Source organism: Taudactylus pleione, unplaced genomic scaffold, assembly GCF_031769625.1.
Source record: "Taudactylus pleione unplaced genomic scaffold, aTauple2 ptg000835l, whole genome shotgun sequence".
In the NCBI taxonomy this organism is placed as follows: domain Eukaryota; kingdom Metazoa; phylum Chordata; class Amphibia; order Anura; family Myobatrachidae; genus Taudactylus; species Taudactylus pleione.
In genome coordinates, this window is record NW_028285237.1 from 407,222 (window position 1) to 431,335 (window position 24,114).

Below are 24,114 nucleotides of genomic sequence, written 5' to 3' on the forward strand. Positions count from 1 at the left end.
TTCAGAGGCGAATCTTTTTCGCCTATCTGAAAGCATTGACTTTCCGCTTAGGCAAAAAGTCATTGCAATTGAATTGGGCGGAACGTCTTCAACTGGCGAAATGACGTCATAGGCGAAAACTTTTCGCCTGCAATTGAATACGGTCCTAAGGCTTAGTATATCTACCCCTATGTCTGCTCTACAAAGTGTGATGTTATAGATCCAAATTTTGAACTCTTGATTCCCCGTAATGTATACTGTTCCTGCTTCAAGAACTTTCAGACAGCCAATAAACGCACATTTAGTAGTAATATTGTAAACATCCATCTATGTTTTGGGAACAGAATCTCTAATGGCAGATGTCTGATTGTAGTATAACTCTTGGCTCGCTTCCGTGGAGAAAGAAAAAACTGTTTCATGTAAAGGTGAAACGCGTCACAAAAATTACTATTTGAAGTAACACTGTAAAGACAGAACTCATAGGGACCAATTTCTGACTGTGCTACAGCTGAAAATGTATCCATCATTTCCAAGGGAGCAAGTCAGGTATTATACCTTTTTTTTTTTTTTTTTTAATCAGGTCTGCATTTATTATATATTCACCTTGTTTCCCCCACTACTAAATTGAGCTACGAAATACTAATGGGTGATTCTCTGTGTGACACATGGGCCATTTACATACATTCAAGTACGTGAACTGTTCCCATACCACAATTATTTTCCTGGTGTGCAAGTCTTAAATACTTTGCTGATAGAAAATATAAAAATTTACCCCAGAAAAACATTCACTACAGTAAACCGTGCCATCTGGAATTTTTTGAAAACTCTGCGTGGAGCACAGGACTCAGACAGTGGTATAGCCCAAGTGTCACACAGAGAATCGCCATAATAATACAGTTATCTCTCTGTAACATGTTGCTTTCACTATGGGGGGGTATCTGCAATATGTGGCTTACAATGGTACAATGTACAATATGTTTGTTAATGGATGTAATTTTCTGCATTATACAGGTAGTAAAGGTAGTTGCAGAGAGTTAAGGTTTTGTCATATATGCAACTGTCCATAAGCCACCATTAGTCATCTCTGTTCTCTTACAATAATACAAAATCGTCATAATATAGAGAACACACCTATACCAAAATGCTATAGGTTCTATAAACACTAATGTTTCATTTGTTAAAGATACTACTCATATGTATAGGAATAATGTACTCAGTACTTTGAAATTAAAGATATTAGACATCACCGGAGAGATCTGGGACATACATAAGTACATGGCTTGCATGTTGTGGCTTTTAATATACTTTTATTGTACAGTAGAGGTTAATTATCTCATATATATATTTCACACCTCAAACTTAGAAAGCAGAACAACACAAATTATTTATTTAACCCCTTTCTTAAAAAACACTAAATTATATTATACACACACATATATATATATATATTTAATTCCAGCACCCTGCACCTGTCACAACCCATGTAGTCCCTCTTTCCTGCCTGGGGTGTCACTCTATGCTCTGGTGCTTCTAGCACATTCAGCTAATGCTACAAACTGATGAGATACAGACCAGAGAGTGCGCAAGTGACCAGCAGTTGCTATTTGCATTAATAAGACCCTTGCCCATACATACATATACATCTTATACTATGATTTACCAGGTGACAAGTATACCCCATTTTAAGGTCGCACAGACTGAAAGAACAGAAGCCAACAATAAAAGCTGTGTTCTACTGTATACATTATTTGTTATATGGGCTTTAGTTAAATTCAGGATAATATTTTAGTCCTGTAGCTGAAAGCTTAAGATGCAAATATTATATTGTTTTTATCTTATAGTTAACAGCTCTCAACTAAAACTCTACAGTTACATTCAAACAGCTATAGCAATACAGGTGATTTTCAGTCTGTGTGATTAAATCTCATAAGATTCATTTGGATTCAAAACACAATACATCTGTATGCTTATTGGATCCATATCCCAAATGAAAGAAGAACACTTTAATGTATGCTCTATTTTAATAAGCATTTCCTGTCAAGATACTCTCCTGAATGTACACTCTACGGTCATCTCAGGGCCGTAACTAGGGGTGTGTCACCAGTGCCGCCCCACAGAGCCCTTGCTTCTGGCTAGCAGGGTGCCTGGAATGGCACCCTGCAACCAGTTTCACTGTAGCAGTGCCGCCCGAGCTTGCCCTGCACCCTGCCGCCTATAAGTACCACTCGGAGTGTACTAAGGATCCTCTGGGCAGTGCTGCACTTCCCGGTGCTGGCGGCCACATCCCTTCTACATAACATCATGAGCTCAGGGGCAGGGCTGGCACAGGGTACTCAGAAGCCCTGTTACAGCACTAGCTCATCCCATCAATTTATATGAAGGATATTACCGCACTACAATGTAATTGAAATTGACTTGAGTAGCAGGAAACATAAAACAGTGAGCGTCAAAACAAGTGATCTCTGTTGTGAAATTGCACAACTAAAGGGGCATATTTACAAGGCAAACAATTTACAAAACCCTACAGATTTTGCCTGTCAGATTTAAATGTGCAATAATACTTAATACAAAACAAGCCTGATTTTGCATTTACTATTATTCCCCTTCTAAATATGTCAGGCAAAATCTGTAAAAAAAATAAAAATAAAAAATAAAAAAATCGAGGGTTTGTAAATCCACTACTTAATAAATATTCCCCTAAAAATTCCAGTAGTAGCCTATTTCTAAGTATGTACAACTATTAACTTAACCACAATTGAATGAGAGCAAATTAGAAAATGATGTATTGTGTTAGTAACGTTTTAAAAACAAAGCATAGTTAAAAGTGTTTCTTATAGACTGAACATTACATTAAGCAGAATAGCTAAAGCAATATTGCATCAGTTCATAAAAGCAACAATCAATGTTGGTTTATTATTCACATTCACTGGAGTAACAACTTGAATTCCCTTAAGTTATATTGGTTTCCGTGATGTACAGTCTTAGCAAAATATTCTATATTATATTAGATTATAATTTGACACATGCAGCACAGGCTTGGGAAAAGTCAATGCTATTTCACCTTCAAGCAGATTTACAAAGTCTTAGCTAATGTAGCAATGCCACATAGTTTACATTTTTTGTTTATCTTGTTTAAATAGAAGTCTCTCAAACATCATGATCATTTTTCTAAACTGTCCTTCAACAAATCATTATCTCTTTTTCAAAATCTCTATGGAAGTTGCACATTCTGGTTACCAGTTGCACAAATACAGGCTCACAGCATGCTATTTGATGTTTGGGTGCGTAATGTGGATTTTACATTGCACAGAGCTCAGAGGGGTGTTTCAAAGCCTTTCTGCTCAATATATCATGTGCCATGTGACTGTGATTACCATGGTTGTCCATGACAATGCATAACCAACAAAGTAAAAATGGTAAAATACCAATATTATTCGTATAGCCTACCAGAGTGATTTCTGGTAAAGGAAATTAAAAAAACATGGGATTGCTGCTTTAAATTGTTAAACATAATACACACCCTGGATGTCCTGTATGCATTTTGGCAAAAGTAAAAGGTGCCCACACACTGGACGATTTTAGGCACGATTAGCACGAAAAAGTGCAAATCGTGCAGCTTCCAGGAACGATAACGATCCGATGTGTGGTCCTGCAGGTCGTTTGTCATATCTACAGATCTTACCTACTGTAGGTAAGCTCTGGCAATCTCCTTAACAGTACACTGGACATCATTAAGGATGCACGAGATAGGTCAGTGTTGGCTAACCTTGACACTCCAGCTGTTATGGAACTACATAACCCAGCATGCACCGCTACAGTTTTGCTATTAGGGCATGCTAAAACTGTGGCAGGGCAGTATATATAGTTCCACAACAGCTGGTGTGTCAAGGTTAGCCAACACTGAGATAGGTAGTTAGTCACATTGCACATATAACGTCTGTCCAGGAGAGCCGGTGAGTTGCCTGGGGAGTTCAAGGGTAATGGTTGACGAAATTGCATCTTTTGCGAGTTGTCCAGTGTGTGGGCACCTTAACAGTGCAGAGTTGACAGGCGGTTTATACACTGGATCATTAGATCAGTTGACTAGGAACCAAAGACACTGTTGTGGCTTGACAAAAATAACAAGTATCACCAGCATTGGAACGATACAAAAAAAACTTCCAATCATTCATGAAAATGGCTTTGTATTGCAAGTGCTTTTAAACAAAACATTGAAAATAATTTATCATTTTTGTCTTAATTAGTAGGTAAAAAAGTCAAAAGCTTAAAAAACAATGTAAACTTATTTTATCCCCATATAGGATTGCTTTTAGAATCAATGTCAATTATTTTACCCCGTACAGGGCTCCTTTTATGGAACACGTCTGTCAGTAGAAAAAAAAAGTGTCGAAATACCAACAATATAAAAGTAGAATGCCAGGTTTTCAATCAAGATCATTATAAAATATACTTCAAAACGATTAATTTTTGGCTAATATAGCGAGGCCACCCCTGCAGTCACCAGATAGTCAATGGGGTCTGCAAAAGGACTACTGATTATTTAATAAAGTTAGACATATTACACAGTCATTAAATATATTTGTAATATGCATGCACATCAAATACCACCAGCTCACCAGTGACATCATGATGCAGTTTGTTTGACGTTTACAGAAAAAAAAATTTTTTATTGAATAAAAGCAGGGTATTTAAATATTTAAAAGTTCATGATTTGCAGTTTGATAACCATAGTCTTAACCCATAACCAGTGCACACAATCTGCCCAAGAATGACAAACAAGCAATTCATTTTCTTACAAGCTTCCCTGGAGTCTCATCCATTAAACCGAAGCAATTGGAATGCCATGTATAAACACTCTGCCATATATCAGGAGATGAGGAGAGCAATACTTCTTTGCAGAAGTTATACCCTCCTCTGACATAGACCTGCTTTTAGGGAATGCACAAAATTAAATATAGATACTATTGCAGCTTACTGCATTGGCAAATGCAAAGCATTATTAATGGCTGACTACAAGCACATTTCTATTTAATTCAACCCCAATAACACAGAGACAGCCTCTCTGATTGCCCGCATCACGACAACAGTATATAAGCCTGGGCGCATTAGATAGTGGGGTGTCTGAAATTATGCCATTTATACTGAAGCCGCCTGGTCCAGTGCAGAAGACAATAATAGTGTGGGTGACACATCAGCAGCAGTGTGATTGCAGCAGAGGCTATGGGTACTGGCAATGCATTACCTGGGCTGGAGCTGGCATGGTCAGTAACGCTGCTGCTGTCCTCTTGCACGTTAGGTATAGGAGCTCTGGGCAAGCTCTCTCGGCAGGAGACGGGTGCCAAATCTCGCGAGATTGTGCAGCTCAGCCGGCTTCTCGCGGTGTTTTGCTGCCAGTACTACATTATACATTCCCAGCATAGTTACAATGTGACAGGCTGGGGGGCACGTTTCCAGGTCTCAGCGCTGCAACTTGGCCAGCTTTTTCACTTATGTTATTTTATTTTTTCAGAGATAGATAGATAGATAGATAGATAGATAGATAGATAGATAGATAGATAGATAGATAGATAGATAGATAGATAGATAGACACACACTGTCAGAGCCTGATTTAGACCTCATCATGAGGCACTAGGTAAAGTACCAGTTTGGGGCCCCCTCCCCCAAATAATCGATAGCATTAAACCTTGGCGTGTGCGCAGTGCGATCACGGTGCGCAGTCTACCGATAATCGCTCAGCCCATAATTATTAACTATACAATTTTAAATCAGATTGCACAACATAAAAACGACATAAATCAATCTATTGTAGTACTATAGAATGATTTATGTCATTTTTATATTGTGCAATCTGATTTAAAATTGAATAGTTAATAATTATGTGCTGATCGATTACAGAGTAATTGAGAATAAGGCTGGCTATGCACTTGCACGATATGGGCTTGATTTGGCCAAATCGGAATGACAAATCAGACATATCATTCAGTGTGTTTGCCCGATTTGTGCACTCCCGCAGTCGCATGCGATATTGTGTCATTGGCTGTGCTACACAGCCAATCACAATATCACATACGGCGCCATACATATTAATGAATCACAGAACAAGTGATCGTTCCGTCGTTCAGTAAATCGTGTAGTGTGTACCGGCAATCATGCGATGCCCAGGGTGAAGGCAATTCTCTTTGAATAGCGGCACGCTTTCCGGTCGCTCAGGTGTGTACCCACCCTAACACAAAACCCTACCTGGCTGGCTACTGTGCTTCCTGGAGATCCGGGACCTTTGAAGCTCTGCCTGTCCCTCTGGCCTCTATGTGCTGCTGGTGTATGGTAGCAAGCCTGGCAATGGCACTGTGCAGAGGCTGATGTGCATGCTGGGGTTGGGCCCTGGGGCGAGCCTGGGCCCAGGGACAAACACAGGATTTTCCTGGGTGGGTTTCTAAATATATAATATATATATATATATATATATATATATATACAGTCAGGTGCATAAATATTGGGACATTGACAGAATTTTCATATTTTGGCCTCTGTTCACCACCACAATGGCTTTGAAATGAAACAAGCAAGATGTGCTTTAACTGCAGACTTTCAGATTTAATTTGAGGGTAATTACATCCAAATCAGGTGAACGGTGTAGGAATTACAACAGTTTCTATATGTGCCTCCCACTTTTTAAGGGGCCAAAAGTAATGGGACAAACTAAACAATCCTAAATCTAACTTTCACTTTTTAATACTGTGTTGCAAATCCTTTGCAGGCAATTACAGCCTGAAGTCTGGAACGCATAGACATCACCAGACGCTGGGTTTCATCCCTGGTGATGCTCTGCCAGGCCTCTACTGCAAATGTCTTCAGTTCCTGCTTGTTCTTGGGGCATTTTCCCTTCAGTTTTTATTATTATTATTATTATAACCAGTTATTTATATAGCGCACACATATTCCGCAGCGCTTTTACAGAGAATATCTTACCATTCACATGTGTCCCTGCCCCAGTGGAGCTTACAATCTATATTCCCTAGCACATGCGCACACACATACACACTATGGTCAATTTTGTGGGGAGTCAATTAACCTACCAGTATATTTTTGGAGTGTGGGAGGAAACCGGAGTACCCGGAGGAAACCCACGCAAGCACAGGGAGAATATACAAACTCCACACAGTTAAGGCCGTAGTGGGAATCGAACCCATGACCTCAGTGCTGTGAGGCAGTAACGCTAACCATTACACCGTCTGTGCTGCCCAGTTTTGTCTTCATCAAGTGAAATGCATGCTCAATCGGATTCAGGTCAGGGGATTGACTTGGCCATTGCATAACATTCCACTTTTTAGCCTTAAAAAACTCTTTGGTTGCTTTTGCAGTATGCTTCGGATCATTGTCCATCTGCACTGTGAAGCGCCGTCCAATGAGTTCTGAAGCATTTGACTGAATATGAGCATATAATATTGCCCGAAACACTTCAGAATTAATTTTGCTGCTTTTGTCAGCAGTCACATCATCAATAAATACAAGGGAACCAGTTCCATTGGCAGCCATACATGCCCATGCCATGACACTACCACCGCCTTGCTTCACTGATGATGTGGTATGTTTTGGATCATGAGCACTTCCTTTCACCAGAGAAATAATTCTTCTGTCATCCACCATAGTTGTTTTCCGTGGTCTTCCGGGTCTTTTGGTGTTGCTGAGCTCTCTGATGCATTCTTTCTTTTTAAGAATGTTCCAAACAGTTGATTTGGCTACACCTAATGTTATTGCTATCTCTCTGATGGGTTTGTTTTGATTTTTCAGCCTAATGATGGCTTGCTTCACTGATAGTGACAGCTCTTTGGATCTCATATTGAGAGTCGACAGCAACTGATTCCAAATGCAAAATTACACCTAGAATCAACTCCAGACCTTTTACCTGCTTAATTGATAATGAAATAACGAGGGAATAGCCCACACCTGTCATGAAATAGCTTTTGAGTTGATAGTCTCATTACTTTTGGTCTCTTAAAAAGTGGGAGGCACATATAGAAACCGTTGTAATTCTTACACCGTTTTGGATGTAATTACCCTCAAATTAAATTTGAAAGTCTGCCGTTAAAGCACATCTTGTTTGTTTAATTTCAAAGCCATTGTGGTGATGAATAGAGGCTAAAATATGAAAATTCTGTCAATGTCCTAATATTTATGCACCTGACTGTATATACAGACATATATATATATATATATATATATATATTTATATATACTGTATATATATATGTATTTTATGTATATTATATATATATATATATATATATACATAATATATAACATACACACTAACACACACATAAACAGTCTACACACATACATATACAAATTAACACATACATATACACTAATATATACACAGTAAACAAACACTAACACATATACACAATAACATAGACACTAACATACATACATACATACATACATACATACATACACTAAAACAGTACACATACATAATATACTTACACTCAATGCAACAGCTGCTACAGGTATAGTACAGGTCGCTAATGTTGCATACTCCTCGCTTCATTAGTAATGCCGTGATTTGCGGGTCTGTGGGGGTGGGGTTTGTTGTATTGGCTCCGCCCATATTGTGGCCAGTGCAGGGGGGAATCAGTGTGTGGTCTGGACTCCGGAGCTAGCTGGGGCTGGGTGGTGGGCCCGGTGACCCTCCTCCTCCCCCCTGCTATGCTCAGTCACTCTGAGTCTGTGGCAGTGCAGGCAGCGAGACTCCCTGGAAATGTAGGCAGGACCGTCACACGGTACTCGCACTGTGCTTCTCTGGGAGCATTTTGACCAGCCAGATTTTTTGGGCCAAAGGGGCCTGTCCACGCCTGGTGGGAAATCTGGCCCTGCAGGCTGCCATTAATTTGGCTTTGGGAATAGCTTCATAAACTGCTTGGCCGCGAGATAGCAATTGCATTCTGATCATGCCAGTATGGGTTGGTTTCACCCACATTGATGTAATGGGTTTGGTATATCTTGTTGACATTCACCATGTCGACACTGACAAAATTTGACATGGTCACAATGTGGACAAGCAATTTTTAGGCTAGCACTAACGCTAACGGCAACTCTAATGCTAACCCTAATACTAATGTCAATATTTTTTCCATGTCCACATTTTGCAGATAGTCCATGTTTAGATGTTGACACTTTAACCATTTTGACATAACATTCAACATTTTGGTGTTGAGATTATGAATGTTGACACAGTGAATGTCGGCAATTTGACTGCATACCGATATACAGTAACAGTGGTAAAACTCAGGGATTAGGAGTCAGTTAATGCAGCTCTGCTTGTAACGAGGCAAATCTACATCTGCCAAAAATGTTCACTTGGCTGCCTACAATAACATTTGTTTCTCAGAAACAAAAAAACAGACATGGCGTAATAAATGAACTTTGATTGATTTGATTTTTTGCATTTTTTTTGCCAACAATGCACTGTCCACAAGAAATACCCTAGAGAGAAACAGATGAGAGCATTTTAACCACTCATACCCCTTTCAGACAATACTGAGATTCCCGGGTTATTGGCCTACCTTGGCCAAAATTCCCAGGTCTTGCGTATGTCTAAAAGGCACCTACTCGGGAGTACGTTCCCGTGCAGTGTCGGACTGGGGCATGAAGGGCCCACCGGGGGAATGCAGTGATAGGGGCCCATACTTAGGGGTGTGGCCAGCCTACAGAGGGGGTCTGGGCCCCTTTAAATATATACATGTATATAGTAAATACTGTTAGTGAATGCATGATCATGTACAATATTAAAAGCAGCAGTGCATTGTAGAAAATACACAATAGTCCTGTCCAGTATAATTCAAGTGCACAGTCTGGAACCTGATCCCTAAAGAAGGGGATGGGCCCTCAGGCACTGGGGCCCACCGGGGGTTTCCCCTGTACCCCTGTGGGCCAGTTCCACCCTGTTCCCGTGTAGCCACCTCTGCAATTGACCAGGGTATTTCCCGGGACTTAAGTCCCAGGAAGACAGCCTTGCTCTGGTCTGAATGTTGCAACCTGGGATTTTACTCCTGGGCTGCACCTAGCAGCTTCTGATTGGCTGTCTACAGAGAGAGTGTGTGCCGGAACGGAGTGTGTGCGCTGGCACAGGGTGCAGAGATACCAGCAGGCAATGTAGGGTGACCCGCACTGTGTAATGCACAGTTACCGAGTATTAGCGGTGATACCGGGCTTATGGCTGGGTGATCGTGGGGTGTCTGGTGCAGGAGCCCGGTGCAGAGTGCCCACGGGCTGTTTGGGGTCTGTGCCCGTGGAGTGCAGAGTGCCCGCAGGGTGCCTGGTGCAGGATGCCTGTAGGCTGCAGTGCGGAGTGAATCATGCGTGACTTTAACACTGAAAAATCCTGCTTATGTCTGAAAGGGGCCGACTGGGAATTTCCCAGGTCTTAGGTGTAGTGTGAAAGGGGGTCACAGGAGAAATTCCTGCGTCATATGTCTGAAAGTGGTATCAGTAACATCACTGTACAAAATATTGTAAACAGGTGTATGACAGTGTCTTTATGTATCGCTACATTAGCCGTATACTGTACTAGCATTTTGTCAACTGAAAGGACAGTTCCTCTTTAAATACATCTAATCTGATTATAACTCTTTTTAATCTCTTATACTGTAAATCTAAAATATACCATATTTCCTCTTTTCAGTTCCCTTAGTCACATTTACCACAAGAAATATTGTATTTCATTGACGTGTGTGCATGAATATACAGTCAATTCTACATCTTCCTCTATGACACAGATGTCAAAATGCTAGTTCAGTGTTTGTTCCTATATTTACCATCAGTATTACTATAACATTAGATTGTAACATTGTATTTATGTATTTTTTTATTGTATATTACAGAAGCATAGGTGAGTCTACATATAGGCAAGTCCAATTATAAAATATAATAAAAAAAAAAATTTGACCATATTTTCCTAATAAATTTGCCCAATTATGGGCCTGTTTCAGAGATGTAGGCTATTGCCACCGCAGCTACGATCCCGTACGCAGCCGTTTTGCGAAAATAAGCAAATGTCGCAGCTGCCGAGATTTGTATTGGGACTCACCAGGGTTTTCGCAGATCCAATCATCTGTGTACAAAGGTTGCAGCATCTGTCTCACATCATTCGATATTAGCAGTCCTGAGTAACTCTATGGTCTTGTAGAATGGTTGCCATGTTTACTGCGTATAGGCTCACAGAAGCAGGATGTGGTACACCACCGAAAGGGTGGTGACGCACCTGCATTTTTATCCGAGACTCCCTGTTACCACCCCAAACACTCCCTGACTGTAAATCAAACTGTGAATAAATACTCACTGCAAGTAAAGGCCCCCCATACATCAGCAATCTGAAAACCACAATTGAACAATTTGAAGATTTATTGCCCGATCTTAGGATTTCCCAATCGAGCAATCTGCGCCCATACACTACAGATCTTTTTCAGTGATTTGCAGATCGATTGCAGCAAACACAGATCTGGAAATCTTGATAGGCCCATCATTTTCATGGTAACGGTCTGCAAATCTGCTAATCATGGCCATACACTAGCAATCTACAGCCCCAATCCATCTGTGAATTCCAACATGTTGGACAATCTGATTAAACAATTCCAATCACTTTTTGGTTGCAATCTACGATCTGTGAAGCCCATACATTGCAGATTTCTATACACAATCGATTGCAAATTGCACGATTGCTGCAATCCATCTCTGATGTATGGGGGCCTTTACTTTGATAATGTGCTTTAATGCATGCGCAATGTGACTCAAGGCCCCCCTACATCAGCAATCTGAAAACCACAATTGAACAATTTGAAGATTTATTGCCCGATCTTAGGATTTCCCAATTGAGCAATCTGCACCCATACACTACAGATCTTTTTCAGTGATTTGCAGATCGATTGCAGCAAAAACAGATCTGGCAATCTTGAAAGGCCCATCATTTTGCTAGAAATGGTCTGCAAATCTGCTGATCATGGCCATACACTAGCAATCTATAGCCCCAATCGATCTGTGAAATCCAACATGTTGGACAATCTGATTAAACAATTCCACTCACTTTTTGGTTGCAATCTACGATCTGTGAAGCCCATACATTGCAGATTTTTATACACAATCGATTGCAAATTGCACGATTGCTGCAATCCATCTCTGATGTATGGGGGCCTTTACTTTGATAATGTGCTTTAATGCATGCGCAATGTGACTCAAGGCCCCCCTACATCAGCAATCTGAAAACCACAATTGAACAATTTGAAGATTTATTGCCCGATCTTAGGATTTCCCAATTGAGCAATCTGCACCCATACACTACAGATCTTTTTCAGTGATTTGCAGATCGATTGCAGCAAAAACAGATCTGGCAATCTTGAAAGGCCCATCATTTTGCTAGAAATGGTCTGCAAATCTGCTGATCATGGCCATACACTAGCAATCTATAGCCCCAATCGATCTGTGAAATCCAACATGTTGGACAATCTGATTAAACAATTCCAATCACTTTTTGGTTGCAATCTGCGATCTGTGAAGCCCATACATTGCAGATTTTTATACACAATCGATTGCAAATTGCACGATTGCTGCAATCCATCTCTGATGTATGGGGGCCTTAAATCAAGCCCTATTATTTAATTTAAAAAAAGCTATTCCCCAATTAGCATAACTGTCTTTTTTGGGTTTCTATATATACATGATGTGCCTTAGTGCTCCGTCAGAAGGAGATGTGTCCATTATTGATCAAGGGTTTTTTTATCAACCAAAAACTTACTGAAAGGATTTTCCCAAGGACTTCCCCTAATCTCCTACTTTACAGGCTTAATAGACATACAGTAGATGCACGCAATGGCGATTACGGACACAGATCGAGCGATTGTTTGCCAGTGCGCATGTGGATAAGTCACATTGTGCGTGTGCAGCGATCGCATTGTGATTACGGACGAACAGAGGATCCACTCACAAAGTGAGTGACAGGTATTCAGAGTTTGGGTTTGGGAGTGGTAACGGGGGGGGAGGGTGGTCAGAAAAACGCAGGTGTGTCTGACCATTTAAACTAGAGATGTGCGCCGACCCCCGTGTTTTGGTTTTGGATCTCCCCTGGTTTTGGATCTGGATTGGTTTTGCCAAAACCTCACCTCCGTGTTTTGTTTTCATATTTTGGTTTTGGATCTGGATTTATAAAATAAAAAAAACAGCTAAAATCACATAAAATGGGCCTTTTTTGGTCCTACAGTATTATTAACCTCAATAACATTTATTTCCACTTGTTTCCAGCCAATTTTGACCACCTCACAGCTCACAATACTGATTTTTTCATCTAATTATAGGGCCAAAAGGTTGCATCCAGCTTGCTGGCTCAAAACTGATATAATTATTAATAGAGTTGAGGACTGTGCACAGATGATGGTTGGGATACCCTTAAGGATTGAAGAATTGATATTTGATAGTTGGTGCAGCCCCTGGCTGTAAAAATGATAATAAATTAATTAAAAAACAAGTCATTGGTGCAGCCCGTGGCTGTAAAATTGATAATAAATTAATTAAACAACAATTCATTGAGTGCAGCCCCTGGCTGAATAATTAATAAAAAGAAATTCATTGGTACAGCCCCTGGCTGTAAAGTTGATGATAAATTAATTTAAAAACAAATCAATGGTTCCTAAACCAACCATAACATTAATTTAAAATGTCAGGCAGCAATGCCCCAACCAGCACATAATGGAATGGAAAAAGGTGCAAGATGGAATAGTCCTTGGGCCCTCCCACTCACCCTTATGTTGTATACAAAACAGGACAGTTTAACAAACTGATAATTTCAGTGACAAGGACTGCCAATTGTGGCTGTAATGATTGGTTTGTTTGGACCCCCATAAAACAAGCTGCCAATGTGATATGGACATGGAAATGAAAATGATCCCATACACAAACTGGCTTTACATTACTAGTTGTCGTCGTCCTCATCCTCGTCATCCCCATCGGTGTGTACAGCCTCTTCTTCACACAATATTAATTCATCACCGCTGGAATCCATCATAGGTGCCTCTGTAATTTTTTCATGTAATTGTTAGTAGAGGTCTTCCTCGTGGAATTTGTAATTCATTTTTATGAACATCATCTTTTCCACATTTTGAGGAAGTAACCTCCTACGGCGATCACTGACAAGGTTGCCAGCTGCACTGAAAACTCTTTCAGAGTACACACTGGAGGGTGGGCAACTTAAGTAATGCAAAGCCAGTTTGTGTATGGGACTCCAAATTGCCTCTTTTTCCTGCCAGTACTGAAAGGGACCATCTGACTTGCCTATTAGGATGTTATCTCTGAAATAGTCCTCCACCTTTCCGTGAATGGAGACCGTATCACACATAGTCATGGTAGAAGACATGTCACTAGTAGGCAGTTCTCTCAGGCCCGACCAGATGTCATTTTTTGGTGAACGTTCTGCATGACCAGTAGGCATTCTGTAAGGAAAATTTCATGGCAGCTGCAGAAACTGAAGGAGGAGATGATGGCATTTCACGTGCGGCTGCAGCTGACAATTTATTTACCAACATCTATTTGCACAGTTTTAGATTTCGGTGTGTTGGAAAAAACTCACAAGGTAGGACTTAAACCTAGGATCCAGAATGGTCGCCAAAATATATTTTTCAGATTTCAATAGATTGATGACTCTTGGATCCTGGTGAAGTGAATCAAGGGCTTGATCCACCAGTACGACATACTTTGCGCAATTGCTCTGTTTCACCTCCTCCTTCAGTTTCTCCAGCTGTTTTTGCAAAAGTCTGATTAGGGAAATTACCTGACTCAAGTTGGCAGTGTCTGAACTAACTTCACGTGTGGGAAGTTCAAAGGGTTTGAGAACCTTGCACAACACGGAAATTATTCTCCACTGCGCTTGAGTAAGGTGCATTCCCACGCCAAGGCCTATGTCATAGTCCATTGTATAGCCCTGGATGGCATTTTGCTGTTCCTCCATCCGCTGAAGCATATAGAGGGTAGAATTCCACCGAGTTACTACCTCTTGCTTCAGCTAATGGCAGGACAAATTTAACAGTACCTGCTGGTCATGCAATCTTCGACAAGAGGTCGCCGAATGTCTAAAATGTCCGGATATTTTGCGGGCCACAGAGAGCATCTCCTGCATGCCCCTGTCATTTTTTAAAAAATGTTGCACCACCAAATTAATTGTGTGAGCAAAACATGGGACGTGTTGGAATTCGCCCAGATGTAATGCTCTTACAATATTGGTGGCATTGTCCGAAATCACAAATCCTGAGAAGAGTCCAAGTGGGGTAATCCATTTAGCAATGATTTCCCAGAGTTTTTCTAAGAGGTTCTCAGCGGTATGCCTCTTAGTGAAACCAGTTATACAAAGAGTAGCCTGCCTCTGTATCAGCTGTCTTTTGGTAGATGTTGCTGCTGCTGCTGCTGTTGCTGTTGTAGGCAATGCACCTACCCAGTGGGCTGTCACAGTCATGTAATCCTTAGTTTGCCCTGTCCCACTTGTCCACATATCAGTAGTCAAGTGGACAGTGGGTACAACGGCATTTCTGAGGACATGAATAAGGTTTTTTTTAATGTCCTTGTATAGATTTGAAATTGCTGTTCTAGCGAAGTGGAATCTAGAAGGGATCTGGTAGCGAGGACACATGACCTCAATCAACTGTTGAAACCCCACTGCAGTAATGGCGGATACTGGGCGCACATCTAATACCAGCATAGCTGTAATGGCGTAAGTAATCTGCTGTGCAAATGGGTGATTGCTGTCATACTTGTTTGCCCTTGCAAACGATTGCTTGACAGTTAATTGTTTTTTGGAGGATACACAACAAGTAGTCTTCCTCCTGGTCCCCTTCTGGGATGAAGATCCACTCACAGCAACAGCAGCAGCAACAGGCGTAGTCATCAAGGATCCTTCTGAGGAATCACAGATAGGAAAGGAGTCAATCATGCTTCGAATACCAACATTGGATGCAGCAGGACTACTCCCGATGACGAATGAGGATGTTGATGATGCAGGTGTTGGAGATCGAAGGCGCTTGGATCTCACAGAGAGGGAGCAGGTAGGCGACACTGGACTTGTTACGTTTTGAGTTTTGAAACTTGGCAACGTACACTTTGATATTTGATGAATGCACTCCAAGTGACGTAACAAGGAGGAGGTTCCTAGGTGGTTTAGGTCCCTCCCTCTACTCACTCCTGCATGGCAACGGTCACATATGGCTTGACAACTGTTGTCTTGATCAGGGTGGAAATAATTCCACACGTGAGAAGTAGATTTTTTTGTCTTTTGTCTCGGCATGACAACAATGGGCTTTTGCTTTTCAATCCATGGGCAACAGCTGTTGCCTTACTTACACAAAGGACATCCTCGGCATCAACATCCTCCTCACCAACATCTTCATCATCAACATCCTCATCATCCTTAACGCCTTCAACTATAAAAATATCCTCCTCCTCCTCCATGTGCAATTCCACAGAAACATTCTCAATGACTACGTCTGCAAGATGTTGACTGCCCATCCCCACATTTACAGAGGGCACACAAATGTTGGAACATGGAGGATCCTCCAGTACACTAGTATTTAGGTCTGGCTCACACTTGGCAACCGCGGACACACTTGCACTCTCCTCGGGGATTTGTGATTTCGATTTCTCAGGGCACACAGTTGTTTTTTCCGAAGGGCTGTCAGAATCAGCAGTCTTATTAAAAAGAAAGACCAAGGCCTTATCCTTTCCTTGCCACTTCATGTAGTGAAGGGCATATTGCCAAATTTTTGTTTATCTAAAGGCACATTTCCTTTAAAAAAAAATTCTTAACTTCAGTACAAGTAGCTTTACCATATCGATGGTGTGACTTAAGCCCTGGGGCCTTCATAGAGGACGAGGAAGTTGACGGCCTAGCACTGCTGGCGGCAGCTACAACATGTGGTACTTAGCCTTGCTCTCCTGTCACGTGACAGCCCTCCATATTTTCTGCGGTCTTGAAGAAGTGTCACAAGCACCAATAGTGTAGCCAAGGTGCGGTTACAAAATTCACACACGTGAAGTCGTGCACACACACAAAAATATTAGACAAAAAAAAGACAATTGATTTTTCTTTTTTTTCAGCTCCAGAACTTGAGCCCAGAGCACCGATTGATCACAACTGGAGTCGGGCAGTACTAGGTAGCAACTTGCGTTGCTGGCTGGATCTTGTGCGGTCAAGCCTAACACACACGCGCACACACAGACAGTAAAAGATAAAAAAAAGACAATTGATTTTTATTTTTTTTCAGCTCCAGAACTTGAGCCCAGAGCACTGATTTATCACGACTGGAGTCGGGCAGCACTAGGTTGCAACTTGCGTTGCTGGCTGGATCTTGTGCGCTTAAGCCTAACATGCACGCACACACAGAAATATGTTCCAATGAATGCCACGATTTGCAGAGGAAGAAGGCAGTCACAGCTTTAAATGTAAGCATGGATTATTTTACTGTACTTATACAGTATGTATTATAGCATGGCAGCTACCGTGTGGTGCTGTAATTCTATAATGGTATGTGCTGTAGACTGCTCCCCCGACCCTCCCTTGAGATCTAGAAAGGGGTAAGGTGAAGTTTATGCTGCCACATCAGCTACTGCTAGCGTCTGTGCCGTCAGGAAGCTCCGACTCTCAGCCTTTACTGCCGCCCTGCTGTGCCTTCAATGCTACAGCTGCTGCTGGTCCTCATCTGCCGAGTGATTAGGCAGTTCTTATAACGCCACTGACAGCAACACTGCAAGTTGGCTTCAACTGCGCTGCCTTTACTCTGCAGAGCTCCTGGCCGCCGAATTGTAAACAGCACAGCTCAATTGCTGATGGCGGCTTAGGCAACTCAGAGGTGAGCACGGGCAGTGGGGAACCACAGTCTGCCATCCGCAGCTGGGAGCACCCTTATATACCCCTGAGGTACCTGGCCAGCTGTTTCTGCTCAGCTGTACGCATAGGGCATCTAGAATCCCCCCCCCCCTCAGTTAATATGCAGCCATCTTAAGGCACTGCCAGTACCAACTCCTTCCGGTCCTTCTGCATGCCTGCACCCAGGGCAGTTTCTAGGGTTTGAGGCTCCCAGTGCTAGCAGTCAAAATGCGCCCCCCCCCCCCTCGAAGCAGTAATATTGTGGAGTGTGCGTGGCCTCATCGTGAGGGGGTGTGGTATCACAGTAGGGGAGTGTGATCTCGAAAGACCACAGAATGACAGCCACTGTGACTACTAAGCCCAGGGGTGGCAAACCTGTCAGAGGTAAAGCTAAATAAAAGTCAGACAGTATGCGCGCGCCTGTGGCGCGCGCTCAAAAAATGGGGTGGGGCCTAGCTGTCACAAGCCCACGCCGAATTTCTGTGTGCATGCCTTTGGTATGACATTTGCAGAAGTATGACCTTGCATCACACTCGTTTTTAGTGCGTTGGGAGCGAATCCAGCACATTGAAAATACAAGCCAGATCCACATATAATACACTGCAACAAACCACTTCCACATAATATTTTGGAAAAGCCAGAAGCACATAAACTACGTTTTAAAACCACATCCACCTCAAATACATTAAATCCAGAACCACATACAACACATTGAAAAAACAAGATTCACATAATACACACTTCATACCAGCCCCCTCCCTTGCCATTCCATCCCGACAGGTTTCCCCCCCACTGGCTCTCAGGCAAAAGTGCCCATTATGCAGTGCCCCCTGTAGTTGTCCCCATATGCAGTGTCCCCTGTATTTATGCCCCTTATGCAGTGCCCACAGTGGTAGTGCAACTTATGCAGAGCCCACAGTAGTGGTGCCCTTTATGCAGTGCACCCAGTAGTAGTGCCCCCAGGAGTGGTGCCCCCTGTAGTCATGCCCCCAACAGTAATGCCCCCAATAGTAATGGTCCCTGCTGTAGTGCCACAGTAGTAGTGTCCCCAGTTGTATTGCCCGAAATATTAATGCCCCCTGTATTCGTGCCCCCAATAGTAATGCTCCCTTTGTAGTAGTGCCCAAAGTAGTAAAGCCCCAAGTAGTAGTGCCCCCAGTAGTAGTGCCCCTGGGCCCTGAGTAATGCCCCCAGTAGTGGCACCTCCTAAGCAATGCCCCCAGTAGAAGTGCCCCCCGAGTAATGTCCCCAGTAGTAGTGCCCTGGTGCCCCCAGTAGTGGTGTCTCCCCTAGCAGAAGTGCCCCCAGAGTATTGTCCAGGCTGCCTGCACATTAAAAAAAGCACTAATACTTACCTTCAGCCCCGCTCCGGCGTCCGCTCCGCTCGGCTGCTCCTTTGCACTATGGGAAAGACGTCATGACGTCCTCCCATAGTGCACACTGGGGGAGCCGGGAGCCGGAAGCCAGAGGCTCCATCTCTCCGGCTGCTCTGCTCTGCCGGGCGCCCGCTGGTAACTGAATCTCAGCGGGCGCCCGGCAGTTAACAGACTGTTTCTGCTGGGTGGGGCGCCCCGTGCAATTGCACGGGTTGCCTGCCCCTAGAAACGGCCCTGCCTGCACCCTTCCCCAATGTCTGCAGTGCTGAGAATGTTTCCCAGCTGCTGGTAAAAGGTAAATAAACCCCCCCCCACCCCCTAAAACTACCTGGTGCCTGTAGCCGCTGTGAAATGGAAAGTCGCACTGTTTCCGATGTTCAGATGTTGGTGATCCGATGTTCTGATGTCTGGGGAAAAAAAACGATATTTTTACAAGTATAAAAAAAAATGTTTTAAATTAAATCATTTTTGATAAGTTGATATAGATGTTCTTCACCTAATTCACTTAGAAAAAGAAAACTTGACAATTTTTAGAAAAAATTGGCAGTTAAGTGGTTAAAGCGCTGTTATTTTCTGCCAAATGTAGTATCCACCAACAGTAGAAGCTTGTACCCACGTAATCCACTTTGGGCATGGTGGCTTGCTCTGCTTCGTGCGTCACAGGTTACTATTTCTAATAGATGTTTACATGGATACAGATGCGTTTCTAGAGAGGAGAGGGCCCGTGTACAGTCTCCGTCACGGGCCCCCTCCTCTCCGTCCGACGGGCGGCTCGCACTGAGCGGTGTGCGGCCAACGCAGCACTTATAGACTCTGGGCACTAGAGTGTGCCCAGAGCCTATAGCGCATGCGCAGATCACTGGGAAAATGACAGCGGTGGCCATTTTCCCTGTACCGCGCATGCACGAACGACGGGAAAATGGCTGCGGCGGCCCATTTGCACCGCACACCCTGCACCCATAATAAATACGCCCCTGCATGGATAGTAAATTATGGAGTCAGGATACATTTACTGAAGGGGATCTATCCCTAACCAGCACTGACTGCAGCCACCAAGTAGTCCAGTCCAGTTCTTGTGCACAGCAAGGAGCCAGGAAAACTGCAGCTGCTGACGCGGCTCCCTGTTGTACCTCTTAAGCATCTGAAGTCAGCTCAGAATGCTCTATAAATGATGGATGAGGGGTGCTGTGCTGGCCATGTGTGGGGAGATGGGTGCTGCTGCTGAGATCTGTGCTGCTGGGTGAGGGGTGCTGACATGCTGTGTTGGGTGAGGGTGCTGGATGAGGGGTGCTGTGCTGGGTGATGGGTGCTGTGCAGTGACGAGGGCTATGCTGGGATAGGGATGCTGGATGAGGGGTGCTGTGATGGGTGATGGGTGCTGTGCAGTGAGAGGAGAGGGGTGCTGTGAGGGGAGAATGTACCCTATAGAATACCTTCTATGGTGGAGGTATAAGGGACTTTCTCCTAAAACCTGTCCCTTTTTACAAATGTGTTATCTTTGGTGTCCGCAGATAAACACTAAGCTTGGTGGTGGTACTTTCTGCTAGGGGGCAACAGTCAAAATCTTGCCTAGGGCACAAAATTGGTTAGGACCGGCTCTGAAAACAAACATTTCTAAATCCAAGGTTGACTTGTAACCATTTATTTACATGTATATTTCCAAATGCCTTTTGCTTTTCTCCAAACGTTAATGACACAGGGACTGGCTCAGAGATGTACATTAATACGATGTTAACGTAGATCTCCAATGTTTTAAGACCTGCACATGCGCAGGAGCCACACTGTGCATGTGCAGAACTGTGTCTGCGATGTCGCTCAAAGTGCCACAAAAGCTGCAGTATGATTGACAGGCTGCTGGCACTTGTGGTCAGCCCCGTTTTCTAGGCGTGACGAAGGATGCAGCCAGTAGCATCACTAGGGGAGTGCAGGGGGCGTGGATCGCACCGGGTGTCACCCTCTGAGGAGGTGATGCCAAAATGCCGGCCCCTGCTCAGTGACCCGGAGTCGGGCACTGGACTGTGATGTTATTGTGCAGTGCATGGCTCCTCGATCACCGAGGAGCTGGCAGTGCAGGGAGAGTCTCTGGGGGCAGCTCGACATCTTCGGGAGTGCTGGGCACGCCTCCAGAGTGACAAAACAGGGTTGTGCCGTGAGATGACGTTACTTGCCCACAAGGCCCTATCCCTTTTTTGCACACACAGCAGGCAGGCAGCACCCATTCCCTCTCCTCTCCTCCACTTCCCTCACACTCAGCCAAGTTCACAAGCTCCGCCTCCCAGGCTATACAGGAGGAAGAACAGGGAGCTACATGAGCAGGAGCCAGTCAAGGAAAGGGACTTGTTAATGGTGCATCATTGAGATTAATGGGTGCTGGAAGAAGGGGTAGTTGTTTAATGGTTGCTGGGGATCAAGGTATACATTGGTACTGGGCAGGAGGGGTAATGGGTGCTGAGAGTGAATGGATTAAAAGGTTTTGGGTGTGTGTGGGGGGGTTATTGAGTGCTGAGAGTGAATGGATTAATACATGCTGGGTGGGGTGGTGGTGGAGTAATGTGTGCTGTGAGGGGGGTTAATGAGTGCTGGGGGTGAATGGATTAATATGTGCTGGGTGGGAGGAATGTGTGCTGTGAGGGGGGTTAATGAGTGCTGGGGGTGAATGGATTAATATGTGCTGGGTGGGAGGAATGGGTGCTGAGAGGGGTGTTATTGGGTGCTGGGGGTGAATGGATTAATATGTGCTGGGTGGGAGGAATGTGTGCTGTGAGGGGGGGTTAATGAGTGCTTGGGGTGAATGGATTAATATGTGCTGGGTGGGAGGAATGGGTGCTGAGAGGGGTGTTAATGAGTGCTGGGGGTGAATGGATTAATATGTGCTGGGTGGGAGGAATGGGTGCTGAGAGGGGTGTTATTGGGTGCTGGGGGTGAATGGATTAATATGTGCTGGGTCGGAGGAATGGGTGTTGAGAGGGGTGTTATTGGGTGCTGGGAGTGAATGGATTAATATGTGCTGGGTGGGAGGAATGGGTGCTGAGAGGGGTGTTATTGGGTGCTGGGGTGAATGGATTAATATGTGCTGGGTGGGAGGAATGGGTGCTGAGAGGGGTGTTATTGGGTGCCTGGGGTGAATGGATTAATATGTGCTGGGTGGGAGGAATGGGTGCTGAGAGGGGTGTTATTAGGTGCTGGGGGTGAATGGATTAATATGTGCTGGGTGGGAGGAATGGGTGCTGAGAGGGGTGTTATTGGGTGCTGGGGGTGAATGGATTAATATGTGCTGGGTGGGAGGAATGGGTGCTGAGAGGGGTGTTATTGGGTGCAGGGGGTGAATGAATTAATATGTGCTGGATGGGAGGAATGGGTGCTGAGAGGGGTGTTATTGAGTGCTGGGGGTGAATGGAATAATATGTGCTGGGTGGGAGGAATGGGTGCTGAGAGGGCTGTTATTGGGTGCTGGGGGTGAATGAATTAATATGTGCTGGGTGGGAGGAATGGGTGCTGAGAGGGGTGTTATTAGGTGCTGGGGGTGAATGGATTAATATGTGCTGGGTGGGAGGAATGGGTGCTGAGAGGGGTGTTATTGGGTGCTGGGGGTGAATGGATTAATATGTGCTGGGTGGGAGGAATGGGTGCTGAGAGGGGTGTTATTGGGTGCTGGGGGTGAATGAATTAATATGTGCTGGATGGGAGGAATGGGTGCTGAGAGGGGTGTTATTGAGTGCTGGGGGTGAATGGATTAATATGTGCTGGGTGGGAGGAATGGGTGCTGAGAGGGGTGTTATTGGGTGCTGGGGGTGAATGGATTAATATGTGCTGGGTGGGAGGAATGGGTGCTGAGAGGGGTGTTATTGGGTGCTGGGGGTGAATGGATTAATATGTGCTGGGTGGGAGGAATGGGTGCTGAGAGGGGTGTTATTGGGTGCTGGGGGTGAATTAATTAATATGTGCTGGGTGGGAGGAATGGGTGCTGAGAGGGGTGTTATTGAGTGCTGGGGGTGAATGAATTAATATGTGCTGGGTGGGAGGAATGAGTGCTGAGAGGGGTGTTATTGGGTGCTGGGGGTGAATGGATTAATATGTGCTGGGTGGGAGGAATGGGTGCTGAGAGGGGTGTTATTGGGTGCTGGGGGTGAATGGATTAATATGTGCTGGGTGGGAGGAATGGGTGCTGAGAGGGGTGTTATTGGGTGCTGGGGGTGAATGGATTAATATGTGCTGGGTGGGAGGAATGTGCGCTGTGAGGGGGGGTTAATGAGTGCTTGGGGTGAATGGATTAATATGTGCTGGGTGGGAGGAATGGGTGCTGAGAGGGGTGTTAATGAGTGCTGGGGGTGAATGGATTAATATGTGCTGGGTGGGAGGAATGGGTGCTGAGAGGGGTGTTATTGGGTGCTGGGGGTGAATGGATTAATATGTGCTGGGTCGGAGGAATGGGTGTTGAGAGGGGTGTTATTGGGTGCTGGGGGTGAATGGATTAATATGTGATGGGTGGGAGGAATGGGTGCTGAGAGGGGTGTTATTGGGTGCTGGGGTGAATGGATTAATATGTGCTGGGTGGGAGGAATGGGTGCTGAGAGGGGTGTTATTGGGTGCTGGGGGTGAATGAATTAATATGTGCTGGATGGGAGGAATGGGTGCTGAGAGGGGTGTTATTGAGTGCTGGGGGTGAATGGATTAATATGTGCTGGGTGGGAGGAATGGGTGCTGAGAGGGGTGTTATTGGGTGCTGGGGGTGAATGGATTAATATGTGCTGGGTGGGAGGAATGGGTGCTGAGAGGGGTGTTATTAGGTGCTGGGGGTGAATGGATTAATATGTGCTGGGTGGGAGGAATGGGTGCTGAGAGGGGTGTTATTGGGTGCT

At 44.2% G+C, this 24,114-nt stretch overlaps 1 protein-coding gene across 3 annotated transcripts in view; it reads right to left on the reverse strand.

The window, feature by feature from the left end:
* Positions 1-5,332, reverse strand: part of DIPK1A (divergent protein kinase domain 1A) — a 135,332-nt gene extending 130,000 nt beyond the window's left edge. For all 3 annotated transcript variants that reach the window (XM_088458478.1, XM_088458477.1, XM_088458476.1), the window contains exon 1: positions 5,222-5,332. The gene's annotated coding sequence lies outside the window, so the exon portion shown is untranslated. The remainder of the gene's footprint in view (positions 1-5,221) is intronic.
* Positions 5,333-24,114: the final 18,782 nt, after the last annotated feature.